Source organism: Apteryx mantelli, chromosome 6, assembly GCF_036417845.1.
Source record: "Apteryx mantelli isolate bAptMan1 chromosome 6, bAptMan1.hap1, whole genome shotgun sequence".
Taxonomy (NCBI): Eukaryota; Metazoa; Chordata; class Aves; order Apterygiformes; family Apterygidae; genus Apteryx; species Apteryx mantelli.
The window spans coordinates 5,969,137-5,990,079 of record NC_089983.1 but is presented as its reverse complement, the minus strand read 5'-3'; the positions used below and the strand labels follow the sequence as shown (position 1 = coordinate 5,990,079).

The 20,943-nt window shown below is 48.6% G+C and overlaps 1 protein-coding gene across 3 annotated transcripts in view; it reads left to right on the top strand.

Moving 5' to 3' along the window:
• SH3BP4 (SH3 domain binding protein 4) overlaps positions 1–20,943 on the top strand; it is a 67,694-nt gene that overhangs the window by 24,010 nt on the left and 22,741 nt on the right. The gene's annotated exons all lie outside the window — the stretch shown is intronic.

Here is a 20,943-nt window from a genome sequence, read left to right as displayed (position 1 = left end):
GCAGATGCTAAGGGCTTCAGCAGAAGTGTTTCCCTACTTTGACAGCACTCACTGGCTCCTGTGTGCAGATGGCTTGATGGAGGAGAAGCGTGCTTCCCACAGCTCATCCTGGCTTCCTGCCTTCAGTGGGCCTGTGCTGCGCTGCTTGTCTGGCTGTGAAGATCTGACCTCGGTGGTATGGATGGGACTGCCAGGAGAGGAGGGTCACTGGGCATCAGCCTGGGACATAAGGTGCTCTGGGCCATGCTCTCATCTTGCACAAAATACTTTTTTCATGTTTATTTTCATGACTGCTCATTGCCTTCTCTCTGGTCCCCCTCAAATCTGGAGCAGGGGTAGGATCCTGCACACCCTGTAGAAAGGCCTTACTGAGTGTGGCTGTTAGTTTTGAGGTGCTGAGTCCTGAGTCCTTAGCACCGAGTCCCTTATCCAGAGAAAATACCAACTAGCAGCAAGTTTCAAGGGCCAAGTTTTCAGTGTATGACAAGATCTTTGCTACCAGACAGTGCTCATATATTGGCCTTTGATGTTCTTTGAATGTGTGAGCAAGGGATCAGTTCAGGAAGATAAGATGTGTATTGGTTGAGGGTGTGGGCAAGGAGAATTATATGGAGTTGGCTCTGTGTCGACCCATGAGCCAGCTGGAGTGCAACTGGAGAGCTAGCTACCTTTGGACCTCATTGTCCTCTATATGTGTCACAGCATCAGTTGTGGTGCCAGCCTCCCCAGCCGGTAGTGTGAGTGGCTCTCCTGTGCCTGCCCTTCTCTGATCACAGTAGCGAGACTGGTTTCCCAGCATTGTACCTAGGAACAAGGAATGCAAGTGACTGTGTATTGCACCCGCAATTCATTACAACTGAGAACAGCTACTTCTTTCCATCAGACAGTTAATGAAGGGTGATGGAGACAGGACTGAAGTGTTGATGCTGTTAAAGCTATGCAATCATCTCCATTTGGGGGAAGCACAGCTTTTCAGGGACTTGGTCCCTTCAGCTTTTGACAGTGTTTGAAGAACAAATCTGCATCCAAACAATCCTCCTAGGGAGTCACTGGTGGGACTGTGACTTCAGGAGTAACAGTGGTAGGAAGTCTTGCACCTCTGTTTTCTCAAGGATAGCCATTTACTGTGCTTTAAGTTCTCAGGGTTTAGTTTACCAGCTTGCTGCCCTGGTTAATTTGGTGTCTGAGACAAGAGGAGTGACCCAAACCCCTTCCTCCCCAAGTGCACAGTGCATTCATGAGACTGTTCTTGCATCCATGGAGGTAGGTTATTGTTCCTGCTTGCCTTTTTTCCCCAGGTCTAGTATGTGCTCACCTGGAAGGCTCTGCCCCTGCCCCACCATCACAAGGGGAGCTCCAAACTGGGAGCCTTCAAGCTGGGTGGGTGCCCAGCCTGATGTATATGGCTGAGAGGTCAGACTCCTTGGCTTGGCCACAGCACCAGAATAATGTGACTGTGTGGCTGTACTTGCCCATCTTGGCAAGTGTTAGCTACTGCACGGACACTGAAGCTACTTTTCAGGCTGTCCTTAGCCTGCTCTTTGTGGATGTTGCCCTGAGATCTTGGAAGGGACAGTGAAGAAGCATCTCTTCTACCACAGCATTGCATTGGGAGTAGCACATGATTTTTTTCTAAGGCAGAACTGTGCATTATCTGTACCGGCTGCCTGGCATGTTTCTGTTAACCAAGGGCTTGTTAACCAAGGGAGCGCATCCGTGCAGGCAGAAGCAGAAGAGCCATGCCCAGCATCCCTGCTCCTTAGCAGCTCATGCGGATGTCTGTGCCAGAATGCAGACATGCCCTTAGATTAACTCCCCAATTAGTCTGTGGTGCTGAAAAAAGAAAAGGAGAGATTTTCTTCCTCTTCCAAGGCAGGGGATAATACATATGAGCCACAGATGGGATTTCTGTTGACAGATAAGGCTGTTTCTTCTTTAAAAATGTCTCCCTGTGGTCAAGGGCTGGTTTGTGGCTCTGGTTATCTGGGCTTCATTTCTACTTTGTCGCAGATTCTCTGCGTGAACTTGTGTTGTTGTCTAATCTAGCCCATATGTTTAAGCCTGGCCCTGTTTTAGAAGGTAGTTGCTCCTTGCTTTCAGTTCCAAATGTGACCCAGGAACAGTCTCACTTTGGCTGTCGGCAGAGCCCTTGGGCTTGGGAAGGACTTTAAGAGGGGCTGTATGGGCTAGAAGGAAAGGTTAGCGCTGTTACTGACCCCTGCCAAAGCTGCTGTATGCTGACAGCATTAAGCAAAACCCTGTTTCTTTTTTCAAAAGCAAGAAGGTACTCTGTCTTGCACGGTTGTGCTTTTAAGGTGATCACAAATTAATGAAGCTCACCCAGTGAGCAGGGAAAGTTGCCCTGGTTGCTGGGGCCAGGGTGCTTATGAAGGCAAGGTGATGAACCGCAATGCCTGGTGTGCTCCTGAAGCGCCATCTCCTCTCCTCCACCCTAGCAAACATCCTCCGGGCGCAAATTGGCGTCAGGAGCCTGGGCGGGAAGATGACTCGCGCAGAAGTTGCTAATTTGTGCCTCGCAGCAGCAATTCCCAAAGCCGCCTCTGCTTCTTGCTACCTTGCTGCTGAGCTAATCTTTGCATGTTTGCCAGCACCCGTCCCAGTCCATGCCCTAGGAGAGCTAGCTCACCACAGAGTCTTTGCACACTGCAGTAGAGCAAGAAACTGCTCTCTTGGGCTCTGTTTCCCTTCGAGGGTTGTAAACTTGCAGTATATGGCTTTTACCCCTGGGTGCTCTGCACTGGATGTGATTCTAGATTTTTGTGCTTTTTGTTGGTCCCCATGGGCATTTGACTGAAACAAGCTCCCCACTCTGGCGGGGTGGGTGGGGGGTCCTTTTGCAGCTGCATGTAAAAAGCTTTGCGACTGCCCCACCTGACTTAGGAATTATTTTTGTCTTGAAAGAAAATTGAGTGGACAGTAGGGAGAGGGTGAATAGGGGCTGAACACTGTCTCTTCTGATATGAGCACTAGTGAGCATCAGATGAAGCTGGTGAGAGCCTGTTTCTGAAGGAGGTGGTGGTTCTACCATGCAGGCAGCAGACATGCAGAGCTCCTTGCCAAAGGACTTCATGGAGGCAAAAAGTTTAGCTGGGATCAAGGAAAGACTGGACAAGTCCTCTTCTGGGAGAGAAATCCACTGAGGACTGCAAAATGGGCAAACCACATCAGGCAGAGCATCTCTGTTTAAATATTCTGTCTTGGTTCTGTTCTTTCAACGGGAGATGTTTGAGCAGACGCTACTGTTTTTTATTATTTTTTTTGGAATGGAGAAGTATGTTCTTAGGGTTTATCAGGAAGCACTCAGCTCTCTATATTGGAGTTCGATCAGCGTTGGCCACACAAAGTACTGTGTCATCTGAAGACATCTGTTGGACTTGTGTTGTTGGGCAGGACAAAGAGGATGACAATGATCTCGCAGCCTGCGGTAACTTTGAAAGAAGGGAAACGAGTATAACTTTATTTGCTTCTCTGCTATATTATCTGCTGCTACTTGTGACAAGGCTCACATGCTTGTGATGGTTTTATTACTGGCTGCATTGCTGTCAGATAATAGGATATGCGCTGTTAGCCCCGGAGGGTCATCTTTTTTTTATGGCACTATAAACTTAAAGAGCATTCTCGCTGTGTACAGCAGTGTCATTACCTTCTTATGCCTTCAGGTGTTTTAAACCATTGTCACACTGGCACAATTTTTAGAAAAATTTTTTTTGACTTAGAAACTGCTGTGGATACCTGCGGATAGCAACTGCATCTTGAGGAATCTTTTCTGCCCTTGCAGAGTCAGCACATCAAGGCTGCTCTTCGCTTGATGTCAAGGCAAGGCAGTTTTCCTTACAGCAATGGCCACACCTTGCTTTTTAACTCCATCAGTGCCAGGCAAGGAGCATGCTACCCCAGTGTTTCCCTCAAGCTGGACACCAGCTGAGCAGTGCATGCTGCTCACAGCACCTCTTCATCTGCTTCAGTCAGAATGGTCTGGACGGCTTGAAGCCACGAGAGCACCATTTCTTTCGCTTGGATGGGCTGGTGGCCAGCTCTGGTGAGGAGCAATGTTGCGACCCTGGGAGAGGATGCATGAGGAAAGTAGAAGTCTTGAGAGAGGGTGTGTGTGTGTGTGTGTGATTTCCTCAAGCTGAATCTATGTCAGGAGAGCCCATCAGAGACGAGTCTGTGATGGCTGTGCTATTGGCTCTGCAGCCAGCAACGTGTCGTTCACGTTTTGGTGTTGTCCCATGAGCTGGGGAGAGAAGGTGTACATTCAAGTCAAAGTGCTGGGAGAAGGATGGTTGGGGAACAGAGCACCGGAGGAGGAGCTGGGAAATGTGGCCAAGATAGATAGGCATCTCATGTGGCTTTGTACAAGTTTTTTAGGCCTAGGTTTCTGAGGCACATGGGTGTTCAGCTCGTACTCAGATAGGAGAGAGCTCTATTCCTAGGTATCTTCTGGGAACGTGGACATTAGCTGAAAGAATTTGGGTCTGGAGAGCCAGAGTTTCTGCCTTAGGATCTTTATGTCAGGCCTTTTCCTGGATGAGCTGCTCCTTGACATTTTAATCTCTTCCCCCATGGGAAAAATGGGTTTCCATGTAGCAAAGCTGGTCTTGTGCCAGTTTCTGGGTGAGCTTGTGAAAGCCAGAGATCTTTCAGTGTTTGAGGTGTTGGATTTTACCTGTTGGAGCTTGCATTGGCCATCTGCATCCTGTGTACCTCTGCAGAAAGGTGCCGGGGGACTTTACTTGTTGGGATTCAGTTCGTGCCAGTAAGTCCCCTTAAAAATGTTAGCTTCCACCCATTCTTCTTGAGTGCTGGGTGTCCTTCGCCATTTGTGTGGCTGTAAGTCACACAGTTGTGGCTCTGGGGCGACTGACCAGCACTAACATGAGGGCTTGCTCCATGCGTGCAGTTGTACCGGTTTGCACGTAGGAACTGCATCACCTCTTTCTTCAGTGGGACTTCTGCAAACCACTTACCACCGATTTCTGCTCTCTGCAAGCCCCAGACTGAGGTTGCTGATTTGGAAGTGAGAAGAGTTTCTGTAGGATATCCCTTTTCTGAGAGGTTTCCACTCGTGCTTGTGCAACTGAGATTGCTTGGATGTTTGTGAAGTGGTTGCTGAATCACCTCTGCTGTTGGTGGAGTAAATGGATTAATATGCCTATCTGTAACTCTTGCAGTTGAGTGCCTGGCAGTGGGGGAGTCTTGAAAGGGTGAAGTGAACGGCAGTGGGGGGAGAGCTGTAACAGTCATCCCAAGGTAAACTCCGCTCATGTGAGTGGCAGCCTGGGAGATCTGATCCAGCAAAGCACGCACTGAATTGAACTTTGTGCTTCATGTTTGCTTATGGGTTTTGCTGGGTCAGGGCTTAAATCAAGGAACATTCGGTGACGTGATGTGTTTTGCAAGCCCTTTCAACGGGTTTTGATGTGATAGCTCTCAGACCATACCTGACCCAGCCTCAGTGTTGTTACAAGCCCAGTGTCAGGTGGGTTCTTGCTGACTTGAAATGGTGATGAGCAAAGCTGGGGCAGTGGTTTCTCCCAACTCGGTGGCTGATCATTTGTGATCTGAATAACTAAAATCAGTTGGAAGCTGCTGGGTTGGAATCTGTACTTACAGTAGCAGGAGATTCTTCAGGGAAAGCTCTCTTTCCCCTTCAAAGATACCTAATCTGTATTTAGTCACCTGAATATCCATCTCCAGCATTGACTTTCAATGTGACTTGTGCTCCAAAGTTGTTGCTATAAAAGGAAACCTTCCCATCCTTCCTGCTTTGCTCGCAAAGGGTAATATACCCTCTAGGGAGGTTGTAACAGATCTCCTTTCTGGAGGTGCCAGGAGACACCAGTAACACATACTTTGCAATGATAGCATTTTTTTTCACAGCAGTTCCTCCCACTTGCCCCCAAGAGCCGTGAGTTGAATCACTTGCATGTGCCAGATTTCCAGCCTTCCCTTGCCTGGCTGCATGCTGAAGCTGGCACAGAGCACCATGCTCATAAAGAGCCCTAAATGGAAGCAGCTTTCGGCTCTCCGTTTGCCAGTGCTCTTAGGAGAGGAGAAACATGAGAACGTGCAACCCCCCATTCATTGTTCCCCCATTCATCTGGCTCTCTGCTGCTGGCCAAATACGGGAACAGGCGCTTGGTTAGGAGCCTCGCTGGAAGAGCTAGAGTCAAAAGCACTAGACCCCGGCTATGCCACAGGGCGCATGGCCCTTGTCCCACCGTCAGCTCATGTAACAGCACCTGGCGCAGCGCGAACCCAGAGCCAGCAGCATGTTAGCGGTGCTGCAGTCGCAAGGAGAGAGCCTCGAGCTGGTTTATCTTATGCTGCTGCAGCAGAGTTGAGCTAGTTTAAATTTACCCTGCCATCCCATGCCTGTATCTGCTCTGTGGCCTTACTGTGGTCCCTGTCCCTGGCATGTGTGACTAATTCCAATTGGTAAGAGTTAGCTGGACTTCAATCCTGTTCAACAGTGGAGACCCAAAATTGGATGTGTCCCTGTAAACTTCGTAGCCTCCCCGGTGCTGCAGTTCCCCCGTGCTTTGACTCTTTCACCTTTTTACCTCTCCCCCATCAAACCTGTTGTGTTTAGCTTGGCCTTGCTTGGCAGTAGGCTCAGCCAGCAGAAGCAGAGCCAAGTTCAAGCTTACAGGCTGGATTTTTCCAAAACATTTGGCACAGGCCGAGGTGGGTGGATGTAGCACAAGGCTGTGCTCTGTGGCCGGCCTTGCTGTCTATTTAAATGTCTGAACAGGGGTGCTGGGTGTGAATATTTGGCCTCTGCCACTTGTCTCACAAGAGGAGGAGGAGGGATTTAAGCACATTTGTCAAGATGGGGATAGATACCTGCTCCCCCACTCTCACGCTGTACGCTTGCAGAGATGCAGCGCTTGTTAAGTTCGCTGCTGCAGTGAGCCACTGTAACTTCCCCAAGGGAAAATACATTTTAAAAGTCTGAGGTTTCTCCAAACATCCCCACATCCATCGCTCCTTGCTCAGTGTAACTTTCATAATGTTTTTGAAAGTTAATTTTCTGTTCTGCGGCTCTTGGTGAGATGATACATATATATGTATGTGTCTGTGTGTGTGTCTGTCTTTTTTTTTTTCTTCTTCTTTTCCTTCTGAGTGTTTCAACTCCTTATCTCTGGACTTCAGCTTTTTGGAAGCAATTCCCAAGCTCCTTGCTGGCAAGGAAGACTTAGCAGGGTTTGTGCTGCATGGCATGTGGACCCTCATGGAGGGCAGGGAGGCATCCAAGATAAACCCTCGGGAGAGGAGAGTGCTGCGGGAGAGACTGGAGGCCCCAATATTCCCACAATCCCTTCTTGTTTGGTAGAAATGAGAGTAAAATATCACACGTCTTTTGTTTTCTCACATCAGCAGCTCCAAAGACTTGTTCCGGGGCGTACACGAGTTCACACTTATGTGTTCTTTCTGGTACAAAGAGCTCATGTTTTGTGTTGTCTTAAGGAGTGGTTGACTGTTTTTTGGAAGATGAAAGCATTGGCTTTTACAAACACAAGTGGTAAAGGAGTGGGTGGAGACTGCAGATAGTGGCACGTTCAAGAATCACTAGGGTCTGCGGCATTGCCAGCATCAAACATGTGAAGTGCTTGGGCCAGGCTCCTACAGAATCAGCAATAGCAGCCAGCTCTTGTTGACCCTGTCTTTGCTAGTAAGGCTCAAAGAGCTCTGTGGAAGACATCAGGATCATGTGAAGCAAGTTGCTTTGTCTCCAGAATTTTCCTTTCCCAAGGCCACTAGCAAAGAAGGAGAGAAGCTGGAATTAAAACTCCAGCCCCTGTAGTCCCAGGTCAGTGTCTTGGCTGCTAAACCCTGCCGTTTTAAAACAAATGAAATTTTGAAGTGTTAGCAATTCTTCTTGGAGGCTGTCCTGTCTTTAAACATTCATGGTGTCCTTTGGGCAAAATTGGGGGTTTATTTCTCGACAACCATGGCAGCTCTTCATGCCTGATGTTGGTATAGAAATTAAGCGTGCCCTGCCCCCCCCCCCCCCCCATAAAACACTTGCCTTCAGGAGCTCTGCCCAGGAGCTCCGGTACAGTGGCCCCTCGTGGCCCAAGGCTGCAGTCCAACAAGCACTGTGGTAGGGGAATGGAACCAGCTCCAAGGGCTGCTGTTTTTCTGGCCTTCAGCTGTACCACCAAAAGAAGTTCCTTTTTAACCTGGACCGGTCCCTAGAGCCAATCCTTCTGTGTGGTCAGGCAGTCGCACCTTGATGGCTTGAAGTCCTGGAGGCAGTGCCAAGGAATGGGCAATGAGGGAGGAAAAATCGTTTTGCATTCTCCCTCCTAACCAAAACCTTGTTCTCCCTCCTGACACAAAGCTACAGCCAGATGTTTGGAGATCCTCATAGTTGTTCCATGGCCAAATAAGCGTTTCCCTTTGCTGGAGTAACTCTCTGTGGTGTTCTGCAGTGGTTGACGAGGCTGATGCCAAGCTTGAAGTCCCTTGTTGGAGATAAGCGTGAGGTTCCACGTGCCGAACAGGTCTTTCCCAGAACGTGCACCTTGGCAAGGCTCTGGGCCATGCCACCTTTGTGATTCCTTGCAGCAGTTGATGGACACACAGGCTTTACGCTGCCAGTCATGGAAGCTGAGAGTCAGTTGCAATCCTGTCCATCTGGGGCTGATCTCAGCCCCAGATGCTTGCTTGCTAGGGCAAGCTTCTGCTTGCCCAGATGCCTGCCTTGCTAGGGTGGGTGGGAGGAGGCCACTGGTGGTTTGAAAAACTGTTCCGTTTTGTCAGAGGCTGCAGTGGGGCATCCAGTGGGCCTGGTTGGGTCCATGATGACTTAACCTGTGTAGAGGATGTTGTGTTATTCACCTCCTGCTATATGCTGGAAGATCTGTTAATGTGAGCATGGAAAAATCAGGCAAATCTGTAGATGGTTGGATCACTTCTGCTGGGTGTAAGCATGTCGAGTGCTTGGGCGTAAGACCAATGACAGCTGTCGAAGGTTGTGTTGTAGCACGTAGTCATGAGGAAGATATTGAAGGTGAAGATCTGGAATATGCAGGCTGAAACTGAGTCCCTAAATTAGGTAGTAACATAGTCTAGTCTGTTTGCTAAAAATGGTCTTTTGGAGGCTGTTGCAGCGAAGAATCTGGTTTCTGTTGGTGCTCTCTGGGTGTATCCTTTCCTGTGCAGAGATGCATCACCAAAACAAACCTCAATAAAGCTCGTTAGTGCTAGCGTGAGCACAGTAAGCCATTGTGAAGGAGTCTTGTTCAGGCAGTGCATAATCATTTATTTAGTGGTTTTGTTCTGCTTTGAAGAGTCAGGTGGGCTCAGCAGAATGGGAGATCTAGCTCTGCTGAGCAGCCTGGCCTCAGACAGCTCCTGAGCCTAGTACTGACCTACTTTCCCAGACATGTCTGCTGGCACTCTCTGAGCAGATGGTGGTCAGCTCTTTTGTGAATGGGGTGTCCCTTGTGTGTGCAATACCCTGAATTTCTGGAAGGAGACTGTCTTGTGACAGCTTGTGTGTCCTTGATTTACTAAAGGTTTTGTAACTGAAATAAAAGCAGTGTTTTCAGTAAATTTGTTGTAGGATGAATGCAGTCTGTGGGTAACACTGTTGCTTTGCAAAATGAATTTCTAACTGTGAACAGTTAAACTCACTTGAGCTGAACGTGAGTGTGTTTTTTAAAAAAAACTCCAAAAACACTTCTTCATTTGTATCAGAGCTGGGGAATTTTGACTTTGGAAAAGAAAGGGTTGAATTATAACTAATTACTAACAAGTGCCTGGAGTTGATCTTGGCTTTAGCGTGGAAAGTCGAAAGAGGACGACGAGTGATTGATTAGAAGTTCTTTCTTCTCTTTCCATCTTTCAGTTTCTGGCAGGATCCAGCCCCGATTTGACTGATAGCTCAAGGTTGTTAAGCAAAGGGTATACCCAGCTTGAAGGCTGCTGCCTGGCTTTAGTAAAAGTGGAAGTCAAAGATGGAAGATTTCTGTTGAACTTGCTTGGAAATATTTAGGTGTGATCAAGAGGTAACACTTGTGTTATGTCATGTTATGAGCAGGGCTCGTGAAGCACCGACATGCTTTTTCCACTTTGCGGAGTCTACTTGTCCTGTAGGGCTAAGAGCATGTAGGACTTTATTGAATGAGTTCTGGCAAATCTTGTAGCAGTAAAAAAGACATCTGCACCCTCTTCTTCCTCTGCTGGAGATGCCTGTCTCACAGCAGAGTTACAAGGACAAGCCCTGCTCCCACACCTGCACCTCTTGCTGTTTGCAGCCTGACCCCTGCTTTAGTCTGTCCGAGGTGGGGGGGCTGCTCCGGCCTGGGAAGGGGGTAACAACAACCTCAGTCACGTGGGGCTGCATGACTCAAAGCCTTCACAGTAACTCCTTAATTCTGACTGCTGCATTTCCACAGCTCTTGCCTGTTCGGCCTCAAAAAGCTCTGGGACTTGAACAAAGTCAAAATCCAGGAGGAGATGTTGCAGTAGAGGGCTCTGGCATAACCTTGCTTGTGCAGGCACCTGGTCTGTGTTCGTTCTAGGGCTCGGGGTTTGACATACTTTTTGTGGATTACCCATTGAGTGTGCAAATATGGTATTTAAAACAGGGTTAGCTCATCTTGTGTCATTCTGGCTCCTTTCCCTGGTATTGCCTGTGGGCAAAAGCATGTGCCTTGATGGGACGGAGGTCCTTGTGAGTAAGGCCCTGGGCTTGGTTGATCTCTTGACCCAACTCAGTGGTGTAGGGGGTGGGGAAGGGAAGTGAGTCAGTCCCTCTCCCTCCACACCTCCATTCCCCATCAATGAATATGCACATACTGGCTTTTTCCCCTCACCCTTTACCCTGCCCGTTTGGCCCTGTTGTGGAAGGATCTGGCTCCGTCTCCAACTTGTACGGTACTTGGTACTGGGCAGCCCTGTTGGCCCTCCCAGATCTTATCAGCACAAATTCTCTGCAGTCTGTCATTTTTCATACATTTAGGCTTTTGGATGAGCACGGACTCTCCCTGCTGCCATGTGATCCTTTCCCTTTGAACCTTGTGAAGCAGGGCCAGGAGGGGAAGAGCAGGTCCCACATACCTTTGATTTGCAGTCAATGCTTTAAGGAGAGGAGGCCAGACCCTGCCTGGCACCTGTCTCAGTGATGTGTTCTCCCTGCTCTCAATCAAGCCATCTCTTCTCCTTGGAAATGCTGGCAGCTGTGATTTATCACCTGGGATGGATAAAGCATCCCCCCAGCAGGCTGGGTTATCAGCCAAGCATGTGAGAGCAGCCGTTCCTGCTGGAGCAGGCAGCGCTGTGTGTGCGCTAGTGGAATTTGCAGCCCTGGAGACCAAGGCCTTTGGAAAGGGGGCGGCAGGAAAGGGGGCAGGGTGATGAAGGAGGGTATTTTCCTGCAGCTGATTCGGGAAATCCAGGACGGGCCTCTCACAGCTCGTTTGGTCTCTTGTGACATGGCAAAGAGTTGATTAGGACAGAAGTTGGCTTTCAGCTTCTTCAGTTTGCAGCATGTGATGGAATTGAGCACGTAGATGTCACGCTCTGTAACAAGTCTCAGGTGAAGTCTTGTTGCAGGACTCCAAGGTGTACCGCTCTCCCCAGTGAGACTTGGGTTTTCCCTTTGTGTAGCTGGGAACACTTGCAATGGTTGCCAGCTCTGATGGGGTCACTTTTTGGGGCTTGTCTATCTTGTCCTGTGCTTGGGGATGCTCCCATGAAGCACCTGCCACAGCAGTTCAGCAGATTGTGCTGAAGTTCCTGTAGCGTTGGCATCTTCAGGTGAGGGAGGCTAGTTCAGACAGTAGCTAGAAAACAGGTATTTAATTGAAAAATGGTATTTGAACTCTCTTGGGGGATAGCAAATCCTGCCTGCTGCCCTCAGGCTGTGACTTTTATTCTTGCACTGCACGGATGAATTAAATGCACAGCACTGTGATTCACTTAAGAAGTGCAGGTTGGAATTGCACAAGCAGGGAACCGTTTTTGCTGCCTCTCCCCAAGTTGCATCCCTCTATTTGTTCTCTGCTTTTTCTTTTCAGTCTGGAAAGCAGGTTATAAATGAAACTCTTCCCAAGCAAAGCACTGGGGAATGCACAGAGTTAAATCAGTAGCTCAATCAGGAAAAGGCACAGAGCAGTATTGGTAGGGACATAGCTGGGAAGGAAGGTATTAGGCAGGAATGGCTTGTCCAGGCTTGACGAGCCACCTCAGCCACAGGCTGTTATTTGAAATTGTCACCATCATGCACTTCCAGTGACAAGGCAGCGGCACACAAGCAGCCAGGAATGGCCTAGAGCTTGTAGCATCCTGCAACGGGACTGGGGCATGCACCTCCACCTCCAGTGTGAAAGGTTTAGACTTGGCTAGGCAGCCAGCAAGAGATGGCCTTGCAAACTCAGTTGAGTTGCTCAAGAAGTGGCAGCAAACCTTGCATCGCATTACAGATTTGTAATCACGGATCTGGTGCTCTTGTTGATGCCATCTGGAACTAGATCACTGCTGTGTCTTTGCACAGCCACTGAAATCAAAGAGGATGTGGATTGATCCTTTTCCAAGTAATGGGAGTTGAATAAGGAGATTATGCCTTGTGTGGGGCTTGAAGGGTGGCTTATTGGGTATGTCAGGGAGGAAGTAGGGCAGGATTGGAATGAGGGCATCTGTCCATGACGCACAAGAGCGTGCAAAGAATGAAGTCACTGGGTCTAATTAGGAAATCACTTTGGATGGCAGGTGTAAGTAAGCGTTTAGAGAGCCCAAGCTCTTTGCTGAGAGCTGCATGTTATGCTGTCCGTGGTGTGCATGGAGTGGATGTAGAGGGGAGCAGCGTGTTGGGCTCTTTCCTTTATTTTTTTCTTCTAAACTCAACCAGGGATGCACTGGGAGGAACAGTACCAGCACAAAACTTTGCACACATGAAGATTTCATTCACCACTGTTTAACTTCAGGTTTGATTCTGGTTTTTCTGTGGATTTGGGATTGTACCCCAGCAGCAGAAGAGCTCTGACAAAGTAGATGCTGATGTCTGCATTTCAGGTGAGAAGGGAGAATTGCATATTCATTTTCTTGGCAGCATAGCATTTGGCCATTGCCATTTATTAGGGTGCAAGTTTCAACTGGTCACAACTTTTATGGGGAACTGGAGTAGAATTAATGTTTGTGGGGTTTTCTTCAATAATAAGTATTTGAAGAGTTGCCTGCAAATGTTGCTACATAAATGCAGAGAGTTATGAACAGCATGATAGTTGCAACCAGTCTCCACGCTTTGCTAGCATCCCTCTCTTCCATGCTTCGAGTCGCCCTGGTTAGGGCTGTGTTTGCTGCAGCAACTATACAAGGGAGAGGGATGCATTTCCGCATGGAAATGTTCACAAAATATCTTGCTTGGGTTTTTTATTGTGACTTTTGTGGTGACAATGGTGCAACAGCTGGAGTATCTCCTGCACTCAGCTTTCTCTTCCTCCACAACAAATCTTTCTCCCATCATTATGGTTGCTGTGCTGGCCAACCTGTAGTCTTTTATATGGGTTTTCTGGTGCTGTTGGCCTTGCTTGTTTAATTGCTAAATCTAGAGTGACCCTGTGGCCCGCTCTGAATCTTTTGTCTCCTTAACAAAAGTTATATTGTTACTTTATTCCTGCTGTACGTGCTCAGAGAAAGCAGAATGTAGTCTGCAAGGGAGACTGAGTGGGGATTTGAACTGTTTAGGGACTTGTCCTGTATATGGCTAGTGAAGCTCTAGCCACAGGACTTGGTGGTCTTGTGACAGCAAGAGATGCTTTGCAGCACTTCTGCTCTCCATCTTGCCAGCTGTTGGGCAATCTGAGCTTTCCCCTTTCCAGTCTTCATGGCAGCATGCACATACACAAAGCAGCTTGCAAGGAGACACGCTGCTTTATGATTTTTCTCCTTCTTCAGGGAGAGCATTTGATGGGGAAGTATAAATCTGCTCTGCTTGGAAGAAGAGCACAGGGAAGATAGTACTGGGGTGATTGCTGTGAGCCATCCCTGCCATTCCTCCCAGATGTCGGCAGGGCCTTGGACCTTCCCCATACAAAGGCTGCTCTGAGCTATCAGAACTAGATTTCATGTTTGACATTTTTGCTAAGCTCTGGCCCTAACGCAAAGTTAAGGCTGCTTGTTCTCCCGTTATGTATCCCTGATGCTTTTTGCTTTTAGGTGTTTCCATATTTTTACTGTGTTTCTTTGTTCATGGACGTGGAGCTTATAGTGCCTATGAGTAGCTTGCCTGAAATTGCATTTCTGTGCTTATCTGGTTTAGTGTGGCTGGAATGCCTATGCTACATCTTTCATTTATAATTTAGTGGTGACCAAATTCCCTAGATAAGATATGGACCCTGTTTATCAGCCTAACGTCAGAATAAGGAGGTTTTTAGAGGTGCATACTCAGGGAGGCAAGGCTGATGCTGGAAATAACCGTTGTACGTGGAGAGATTGATGTATACTTTAATCCAGGCCAGCATTAGTAGTGTCCTGGCATGCTTGATAGGGCCCTGGCTGTAGGCGGGAGCATTCAGGAGGATGGAATTTGCTGTTGGCCCAGACATGTTGTCCTAAGCCCATGTCGGGGAGGACGGTGGGCATTCGTGAGGAACTTTGCTGGGTCTGCAGAGTTGGGTGGACAAGAGAAATGAGGAGGATGCTGAGAACTGCAGGCAGCTGCAGCTTGGGGAAGGAGCAGCCCAGAGCGCGACTCCATTTCCGGGCTGAGTGAGCCCAGAGGTTTTTCTGAAGTTATTTTTAACCCTTTCTCTGGCCTTTTTCTCAAGAAAAGAAGCAGTCCCCCACCACCCTGACCTCTTATCTAGACACAGACAGACCTGGCAGGAGTCCTGTGGGCAGTAAAGGAGAGGACACAGCCAAAGTATGGAGAGTGAGAGCCTATGCCCTGTAACTCCCCAAAGTATGGGGAGGGGGAGCCTGTGTCACATCATCCTGGGCGGGACCTGGCGAGTTACTGGGAACTGTCATTTTGGCATGTGATTTAATACTGCTGGCCAAGGAGTCCTCCTCCCACGCCTGAGCAAGCTGTGCTTCCCCTGAGCCCCTCGAGAGGCTGCCCTGCGCCTCCTGCCAAGAAACAGCAACAGCCGGAGGCTGAGCAGGGAGGAAGCAGTTAATCTGTCAGCCCCAACAGGCTGGCTTCATCGTGCAGAGCTGCCGTCCCACCACGCTGGTCCCACATGAGTGCCTGGCGGGACTCGGGTCCTCCTCCACCTGGGCCACCGAGCATTGCAAAACTGTCCCAAACCCGCTGCTACGCTCGATGCTGCACTGCGTCCCTCTCTGGGTATAGCAGCAGGGCTTGCCTTGGCGGGACTGCAGCCGATGCTTGCTGGGATGTGCTAGGAAAGCTCCTACTGTAAAGCTGATCCAAGAGCAAGTATGGCTTTTTATTCACAAAACGGTGCTGATTCAAGACCCTAGAAATCCTGCCAGCCTTTCCCTGAAACACCGGCGCTTCTGACAGCAATTTCATGTGGAGATAATTAGCCTTGAGAAGTGCCAGGCTTTCATTTGCTGAGAGGAGCACTGCTAGGGTTTGGGTTTTTGCTTGGATTGGCATTTGTCCTGTGCATCCCATCTGCCGATGTGTCTTGCCCCCTCCCCCTCCCGCCCCCCAAATTCTTAGTAGCACCAGTTAATGCAAAGTTGAATCTGTTCTGCAGGTCCCTGTTGAAAATAGCTGTGTTGATCCCCTGACGAGTGAATCAGAGGAAATGAATCCTGTGACGTGTGTTGTCAAGCCAGGAACAGAAGTCTAGCAAACAAGGTGGGGAGGAGAGAACAACTTCTGTGTCACCTCGTACAATACCAGTATTGAGGATCCTGGCTTGCTCCAAGCATCTGTTTTGCGCTGTTGGTTGGAAGTTTTCGGGGTCTGTTTCCTGGCTGCAGAAACCAGTCAGGCTGAGTTACTGTGAAACAAGCACTGCGTCAAGTAACACTGAGCTGGTTAAGTGCTAATGTAGCTGCCTGTACGTAGAGCTAATACCCACGCAGCCCCTGTGCTGCGGGGAGAGTCGCCGTCTGGGTCCTGGATGTGGTGACATGATGGGCAACTCCCAGGGTGACGATAAAGGAGGATTCAGGAGGGTGAGTCTGCTGGGAAAGGACATCCAGTTCCTAAGGGAGAGTTGGTTTTCCCCCTGCAGCTTTACCTTTCCCTCATGGGAGGAAAAAGCTAGCATTAAAAGAGGATGCAGGTGTTTTGAGCTACTCGCATGGAGCTGATTGAGTCTCTGTCTCCTCCCTCGCTCGCCCAGGGTGAGCTCTGGTTGCTCTGGGCTCCTCACTTCATCTTCGCACACGCCACCGGAGGAGGACATGCGTCCTCAGGGGTGATGTTGCCTTCACTAGCGCATTGCCTGTTTGCTTTCCCCCATCCATTTAGGATGCTGTTCATCACCTTGGGTAAACAGATGTCGTTGTTTTTTCTTTTTTTTTTTTCCTGTTCTATATTTAAAGTGCTTTCAGAGGAGTTTGCAAACCATTGTCTCAGCCTTGGCTATAGAAATCATTTCTAAACAAATCCTGCCCCTTCCACCCCTGTCCTGTTCCCCTCTGTGCTACTCCTGACTCTCCCCTTTTCACCTCTCATGGTCTGGGCTGGAAGCAGTGGACTTATTCTTACTGGTTATCTGTCTCGCCTCTGCATTTAGAAAGGGCTTGGGTCCATCCTCTGGGGCTGTCAGCTCCAAAATGCTGCTTTCCCCCAGCTCCCCACAGTCCAGACTGAAAATTGCAGTGGGGCACATGCACCCGCATCCTTGTGTACATGTGATAATGTTGCTACATCCAGAATGGGCTGAGATAGGACTGAGATGCTGCTGCAGGGAGAGGAAGTATTTTTTTCATAATCAGTCATTTTGATGTGCGTTCTTGCTGTCTTTTGAGGCTTTAGGATGCATGTGGGACATAATTTTCCAAATGTTTCTCCACACAATCACATCTGTCACAGACTTTTAGCATAAAACTTCCCATGTAGTTACACAAATACTGGAAGAGGGAACGTGACTGCAGACTGTAAGCACTGCGGCTTGTGGGTATGTCTGTGAGAGTTTTCAGTGTACAACTATAATTATTGATACTGAACATATTAGACACTGGACTACCAAGCATATATTTAAAAATTCATGGCTTGCACTCTGATTCACAGGAAAATCACCAATCTGTTACTGGTTTCCTTCTTGCTCAGTAAAACTTCATGTAATACTCACCAAAAAAGGATGAACTTTAGGCTGTTAGAGTGTGTGTGGTTTTCTTTTTTCTTTTTTTTTTTTTTTTAATAGGATTGTTAGCAAGAATTGCCAAAATTGGAACAACTTTACCACTTGAGCTCTTTCTGTGATGACTCACACCTGATGCCTGAGTATCTGGGCTTTAACCCTCCTGTGACCTGACTGCCAGGCTTTGGGGAGGTGCAAGTGTTTCTTCTCAGCAAGCAAGAAAAACTCCTACAAGATCCTATCGAGTTGCTGAAAGGTCAATTCGGGGAGTAGCAGGAGACAGCAAGATTTAGAGTCTTTGCATGCCACCTGGACAATGTGTGGGCACCTGAGTATAGTCATTTGTACTAATAAGAAATAACATCTTGTCTCCTGTGTCCATGCTTTGCAAAGGGGCAAGCTGGGCAGGCACGGGAGTAAAACCTTTAAACCACCCTGGAAGGATCCAGAACGGTTCCTCAGCCAGGGCCCTGGGTTGGTTAGATGCCTTTGGTAGCTTTTTAATACTTTCTTGGAGAGCAGTTTGTGAATACTGCAGTGAGCTTTATGCCTGTTACCTACAGAGGTTTTATCCTGATTAGGAGAGGTGTATGCAGAGGATTGCTTATAGGAACCTCTTTGCCAAACGGCCTCCTGATGGACTACAGGAGGACAGTTATTGCTTGCCTAACTTCCAGCAAACTTGGTACATTTGTGTTGATGGTGCAGCGTGCTTTGGCCAAGCAGATTGTTCTGTTTTAAACTCACTTGCTAAACAGAGCATCTTTCCTCCATTCTTCACTTCCCACCAAATGGTTATTGCTTTTTTTTTTTTTTTCGCTAATGGCTGCTGCTTTTTTCCAAGTCTCCTTTCTTACCTGGTCTGTATTCTTCAATAAGCACATAAGCACAGTCTTGACTCAGAGCCTTGTTCTTTGTGTTTGTGATTGCCAAGTTCTCTCCCTCTGGAATGCCCTCAGCAGGACCTGAAACAACGTTTTCACAAAGGGAAAAGTGTTTGCACAGAAGCTCTCCTTTCCCTTCTTCTGTCAAAAACCTCATGCATCCTTACAATTAACTGCATTCCAGACATACCGGCCAAGGATGGCTTGTAAAAGTGTCTCAAAGAGATTGAAGTATCTCATGCTCAAACTATCCTTCCTATAATGCAGATTTTCTTTTACTGCATTCCAGAAAAGGGCACTCCAGTCCTTCAGGGCTTGCTCCTCCTCGTGTTGCCTGTGGAGAAACCCACTGGTTTAATTACAGTGAACTACAGCCAGAGTAACTGGCAGCCGAGCACTGCGCTTGTCTTCATGTTTCCATTATCTTCATATTCGTAGCAAAGCTCTGACATCTAAGGAATTTGGTTTGGGGGGTTATTTTCTGCTTGTTACTTATTTTCAATTGGGGAAGAAAGTTGTACTGAGTGGTGGGGGGGAAGGGGAAAGCAATGTTAAGAGCAGATTAAAAGCTCTTCAGGTTGCTGAATTCATGCAGTTTGGCAAGGAATTTGTATTTGGACATAACTTTCAATTGCATTGGGCTTTATTTTTAAGGGGTCTTCGCGGTTTGTAGGCAGGCCAAAATTTGGCACGTCTGTAGGGAGTCTGACCCAGGTGGGCTTTTAGGTATGATTTGCCAGGCTAGAGCCAGGGTGGTGCCGGGTACATTAGCTGCAATGGAGTTAGACTTCATACCTGCTCACTGGTGCAAAACCTGAACTAGCAAAGTGTGGCTCAGGCCCCAGCGACTCTGCGCTGCAGCCTTGCCTTGCGCTAGCAGAGAGGCACCGGGCCTGCCGCTCACCCACGTGCCCCCAGCCTTTCTAGTCACCCCCGAAGCTCCAGAGGACACGTGGGTGACACAAGAGGAGGTCTTAGCCACACTTGTATCAGCCCCAAGCCGCTAGGGTGCTGGTCAAACTCTTGGCACGTTCTCCAAGCAAGTGGGGAATGGGTTAATTTTTCTCTTGGCACTGGTGCAGCTGTTCTTCCACAGTGTTTAACCCTGTAGAGCATTTTTGCATGTGTTTCTCGAAAAAAAATCAAAACACCCGCCCCCCCCTCCCAGAAAAGAACCCTAAACCTATTTTGTTGTGGTTTTTCTCCTTCCAAAACAATCCTGTTTGACACTTGCCTTCCCCCTGTTACTATCCCTCTTCCCCATATCAGTGCTGGATCCATGCAGCAGCTCAAGCAAAGTAAGATAGTCATTAAGAGAGGGGAAGTTTCAGCCCTCTCCACCTGTTCTTGATTTTTAATGGTATTCTTGTGCCCTTTAGAAAGGGCATCTCCAGTGTGCTGGAGTGGCTGGTGGATCTGTCCACTGTCATCCCCAGCAGCGTGGCGGGAAGGGAGGGTATCAACATGGAGGGCAGAGATGGCGTGAACCTGCCCACCAAAGGGGCTTCGCCGAAGGGGAAAGAAGCACAAGGACCAAACTGAAAATATACTGGGGTGAGGGGCATCTCTCCCTTTGGATGGCTTATGTTAATCCCAGACTGGTGAACCTGGAACAGGCAGCAACTTATTATGAGCCTGGAAACTTTGTAGGAAGACACTGGAGAGGCAGGTTTAGCCTTACTGTCTCTTGCCAGGAGCTGAGGAGCGTTAGTATGAGCTGGACCAGTCTACTTGGCATGTAGCAAGCAGAGGAGCTATTTGGAGCTGACAAGCTGCCTTGGGATGCTGTTAGCATCTATATGGTACCAGAGCTAGCGTGCGGAGTTGTAATTTGGAGGTGATTTTGGGGGAGCCTCCCAGGGAAATGTGTGTGCGTGTGGTGGGAGCCATGGGTCGAATATAGGCAGGGGGCAGCTGGCTTTTCTCGTGAGCCTCTGGCTCTGGGCTCCTCAAACCTCGAGCCTACCAGCCACGTGATGTGATGGGGACAGCTAAAAATACCACTGCAGTGCTTCCTTCTAATGGCCAGCTGAGATGATGATGGCATTGTGGTTTTGGAGGGGCCACGGGTTGTGTTTGGAGCATGGTCTGAGAGCGATGCTTAGCATGTAATCACTTCATGACTGGTATTTCCTGCTCCATGCTGTCTGGTGTCCCTCTGGAGCAAGCGGTTTGCAAAGGAACGTCCTGAGCCCAGACTCACAGCCACAAAGTGTTGGTTTGTATTTGTTGGCATCGTCCTGTTACTTGGATCTCGTGACCGCTTTACAGGGGAGGAAGATCGGGTCCCCTTCAGTAGCACTGTGCGGATTTCTGAGTTATTAGAAGAGCAGGTCCATGCCCAGGTATTTTCTGGATTCATTCCAAGCACCTCGAAATCCATGTGTGTTTTGAGTTTGATGGATGTAATCAAAATGGGAAAAGGGCAAGAGAATGGGGAAGACCAAGACAGTGTGAAGCTGCAAGACAGAGAGGAAAATTCACTTTACTGCAGAGACAGAGGTTTGCATCAGTGGATGACATCCAAAGCTGGTTGCATCTCTGGCTGGTCTTGTTGGGGAGGCCAGTGGCGGACATGTCCGTGCTCTGTGCTAGCAGCTTTTGCTCCTCACCCTGCTGGATCCACTGGCATCTCTTGTTCATTGTGGGTTACTTATGGGTCACTGGGGAAAGGGCTTCTTTGATGCCCCCCATTTTGCTGGCTTGCAAACTGGCACACACAGACTGTTTGTCGCCTCTGAGATCAGTCACTCTGCGGACACCTTGCAAACAGTTTCTATGAGATGTTGGGCTCA